The sequence below is a fragment of the Delphinus delphis genome, chromosome 1 (genome assembly GCF_949987515.2).
Source record: "Delphinus delphis chromosome 1, mDelDel1.2, whole genome shotgun sequence".
Classification (NCBI taxonomy): domain Eukaryota; kingdom Metazoa; phylum Chordata; class Mammalia; order Artiodactyla; family Delphinidae; genus Delphinus; species Delphinus delphis.
The window spans coordinates 181,698,669-181,703,425 of NC_082683.1; positions in this window are offsets into that span (position 1 = coordinate 181,698,669).

Consider the following 4,757-nt stretch of genomic DNA (forward strand, 5'->3'; position numbering starts at 1 on the left):
AAGAGTAGCCCCTGCTCACTGCAACTAGAGAACGCCCGTGCGCAGCAATGAAGACCAAAAGCAGCCAAAGATAAATTAAATAAATTAATTTTTTAAAAAAAGCAAGGAGGAATTCTTATGAGAGAGGAACTTGGGAATGCCCAACCTTAATTTAAATACACACACACACACACACACACACACACACACACACACACACACACACACACACACACACACACACACACACACACCCTCCTGTAGAAGTCCTTTTAGGAGCTTCTTGAAACAAGATGGAAATAAACCTCAAAACACCACTAATTAAGGATGAGAAACAACTGGAGTTTGTGAAGCATCTGAATTATAAACATTCTTGAAGTACAGATTCATTCCTTTCAAGTACAAACAACATAATTAACGTAGAGGAAAAAAATCACCTGATAGAGATCTTTAGAAGATTTCAAATTGCAATTAGCACATCAATTATCCACATAGATATTCTGTTTCTGAAGTACTTAGTGGAATTTTTTCAGTGCCTCAAAACATGTATTCTGCTGAACAACTTAAAAATCTCCTCCCACCCTCAGATCTTGTTTACAGATTTAATGTATGGTATCTCTAAATTGTTTGCTTAGCAAAAGAAACCTCAATACTGCTCCCAACTCAACCATCACCAGTTGGAAATCACCCAAGTTCCAATTCCATTTGGTTTTACTCAGAGGAGATCACAGTAAAGCAGGGAATGGGAAGAAAAGAGTCTCTAAATTCAGGTCTCAGAATTAAGGCTCCTGGGTGTTCTGATTCTGTACACTTGCCTCGTGCTCTTTTGTACCCGCCAGGATTACGCTGGCCCGTGTCAATGCAGCCTGAAAACTTCAGGACTTCCCACAGGGAAATTCTTCATTAAAGCTTGGCTTTATCCAAAACAGATCTGATCCTGTTGCACTCAGACTCATGGCCTATGTTTCTGTCTTGCCATAACCGAACTACCCTAAGTAATCGAGGCAAAAGTCTGCCAGCCATCCACATGTCGAGTCCAATCTCCCACCACCACCACCCCACCCCACCACACACACACACACACACACACGGCCCTTGTAAATCATGATGCCCTCCTTAGCATTTGAGCTCACAACTCAGCTCTTCACATGGGGCTCACTGTGGGCTAGAGAACCGGCAATTTCACGAGTTACAGGGAAAAAGAGAGAGAGAGAAAATGAGCCCTGAAGACCAGGCAGAGAAGGGAGGCAAGGAAAGGGCAATGAGAGGGTTAGAAGTAGTTCTTGGACGACCGGGGAGCAGAACAGCAATTGTGTTACAACCAAAAAAAGAGGGGGTGGGGGAGAGATAAACTAGGAGTTTGGGATTAGCAGATACAAACCGCTATATATAAAGTAGATAGGGAATTCCTTGGCGGTCCAGTGGTTAGGACTGCACGCTCTCACTGCCGAGAGCCTGGGTTCAAGCCCTGGCTGGGGCACTAAGATCCCACAAGCCCTGTGGTACGGCCAAAAATAAATCAATCAAATAAACAGCAAGTTCCTACTGTGGAGCACAGGGAACTATATTCAATATCTTGTAATAACCTATAGTGGAAAAGAATATGAAAAAGAGTATATGTATAAAGGAATCACTTTGCTGGACACTTGAAATTAACACAGCATTGTAAAACAACTATAGTTTGATAAAAAAAAATTTTTAATAAAAGAAAAGGAGTGTGAGAAGAAGGTCATAACGCTGTTCCTCTAACAGTTAAGCAAAAGAAAGGAAGCTAAAGAGGAAAGAAACTACAAAATGTGTAACAGGAAAGACACAATATTTTCCATTATAAACAAAATTCGGGCAAAGTAATTGATTTCACATGGTCAAAACTCAATAATATTTGTTGAATGAATAAGTAAATGAATGATTAATTTTGAAGCAACTGCAATAAAACTAAACTCATCATTTTCTCTTCAAAACTCAGTTTTTCTTCTGTTAATAATATAATCATTTTCTCTGTTGCCCAAACTCAGAACCTCTGGTATGACCTGTACTATCCATTTTGCTCTACCATGTCAACTTCAGCCTTTCAGGTATAATTAATTCTTTCCTCGTCAGGCCTTTTTATCCGTCCTTCCTGTGCACTCTGACCTACTCAGCCTGCATCTTAATTGTGGATTCAACGAGTGTTTAGTGTGTACACATTACACATTCTTGACCGCATCTTACACCACAAGATGCTCTCGCCTCCAACGAGTTCAAATCAGACATATAAGCAAATAATGCAACGTGACAAAAACCACCTGGGAGCTATTTACTAGAAACTGCCTGACCAGCTCATAACTGAATTATTATTATAATCCCACTCTCTAGAGCCTCTTCCCTTTGAAATAATATTTTCAGCTCCCCTATCCTGAGGGATTATTATGTGTCCAGCACTCAGGAAAGTACCAAGCGTTTTACATACTTCACCTCATTCACTTCTCACGATAACGCTAGAGTTGTTTAAAAATGAGGAAACAGTGTTTTTCACCACAATTAAAAATACAAAGTGATTAATTAAGTTTTGTTAATGAGGGAACTGAGGCCCAGAATGGTTCAACGTCTCGCCAAAGTTGACGCTGGAGCAGCAGTCCTGCTCTCATCCTCTGCGCGGACTGTTCATGGTCACCAGATGCATTTCCTTAAAACGCTGTGTCACTCGCTTCTCCAAAACCCACCCACTGCAGGACGCCAGGACTTCGATGCCCTCGACACCTAATCACAGCCTGCTTTACTAGCTTGACTCTCCCCAACACAAACTTCATTCCCTTCGGGATGAACTCCACCCACCCCTGCACCCCCTGCCACATTCCAGCTCATTCTAATCTGTTCCTTCCCCAAACCCCACGTGGCCTGCCCCTCTCCAACTACTTATATCTTGTCTGTGCTCCAAGACCCAGCTGAAGTCATAGCTCCTCCCTAAAAAATATTCTCCACCAGCAGAAGCCCACGCTCATGTCCTCTTCTCTGGAATCTCAAAATCTTGATACATAATTAACTTGTACAGAATCAGAGACTGCCTTGAATCGCTATTTAACCTTTTTTTTTTAATTGAAGGATGGTTGATCTACAATGTTGTGTTAGTTTCAGGTGTCTAGCAAAGTGATTCAGTTATACATACGTACATGTCTATTTTTTTCAGATTCTTTGCCCTTATAGGTTCCTATAAAATATTGAGTAGAGTTCCCTGTGCTGTACAGTAGGTCCTTGTTGGTTATCTATTTTATATCTAGCAGTACATTTTAATCCCAAACTCCGAATTTATCCCTGGCCCCCTTCCCCTTTGGTAATCATCAATTAGTTTTCTGTGCCCATGGGTCTATTCCTGTTTTGTACACAAGTTCATTTGTATCGTTTTTTTAGATTCCACACAGAAGCCGTATCATATAATATTTGTCTTTCCCTGTCTGGCTTACATCACCAAATTGCTATTATAATCTACAAGCATCTATCCTTCACTGTGAACTCCAAGAATCAAGGATCCTAATTTTGATATCTCTTTACATCTCTTACCTTTGCCTTTTACAAAGAAGCGACTTAACGAATAAATTGAACACTAGGACATCAATAAATGACTCATCACTCAGCTAACATTCTTTGGGGCTTATAGGAATCAGAAATATAAGAATTAATGCTTGTCGAAATGATAAAATGCATATCAGCAAGGAAAATGTCACAAATAGAGCACTGAAGTGCATAACTTATAATTAATTTTCCAGTGTATAAGTGTATTTTAATATATTAGCATAATCTCACTGATGAAAAAAGCTGTAAAAAAAAAATCCAGCCTAAAATAGTATTTCACCACAGAGTTACACATTTTTAATAACATCAAAATGTGCTCCACGATGTGCTAATTAACCCAACCCAGATTCGCTGTCAGCATCTAGACATCAGAAGAAAAGGAAAATAGAGGAGTAACTGCCACAAGATCCTTCTAATTCTTACTCCACTGAGGACAGAAGAAAAGGACAGAGGCAAAAGTGAGATATAAGGTAGAACTCCCTTACCTGACCTGGTGCTTCTGAGAAGTTATAGAACCAATTACTTTGGAAGTCTCTAAAACTACAGGAATAAGACGAGTCCTTTCAAACATCCGGATCATGGATTAAATGATTTCTCAAGGACCTTGCCAAATTATTCTTTTTTTCCTAAGACAGCAGAGTTAGAGACTTTTAAGGGGCTGTGCAACACCTCAACCCTTGCCCCGCTTTCCTTCCTGCTGCCAGCTCTCCACCCTCAGCTCCGGGAGAGCTTTGATCTTCCTAACGACACACCCAATACCCATCACCCCAGAAACAGTGTTAGCTGAGTTATGGACCTCTTAAAGTCCCCTGCAGCAAAATGGCAAATTCTGGTTCTGATTTTACTAAATCGTTAGTAGTACACCTGACACAGCGACCCAGGGTGAAGCCTCAGTACGAACGATGAAATGTATGCCCTACAGATAGAGCCAGCTTCCCGTGCGGTATCAGCGCACTCTATTTGCCCTGAAAATACTTTATTTGATCTGCAGGATATACTGCTATTCAGCCTTGCTTGGAAACAGCTTTCTATTTCATTAAGTGGTTAAAGACAGAGCTTTCATGACAAGAAGGATTGATGTGTGCCCCTCAACTACACTCTGAGAGCCATGAGTATGAAAATTAGGCCATTACAGCCGAACTCAATAGCACATTGTTTGCAGTCCCTGTCAGCAGTGTCAACCTGAGAAAGATTCATTCCCTGACACGCAGGAGAGAGGACAGCATGGT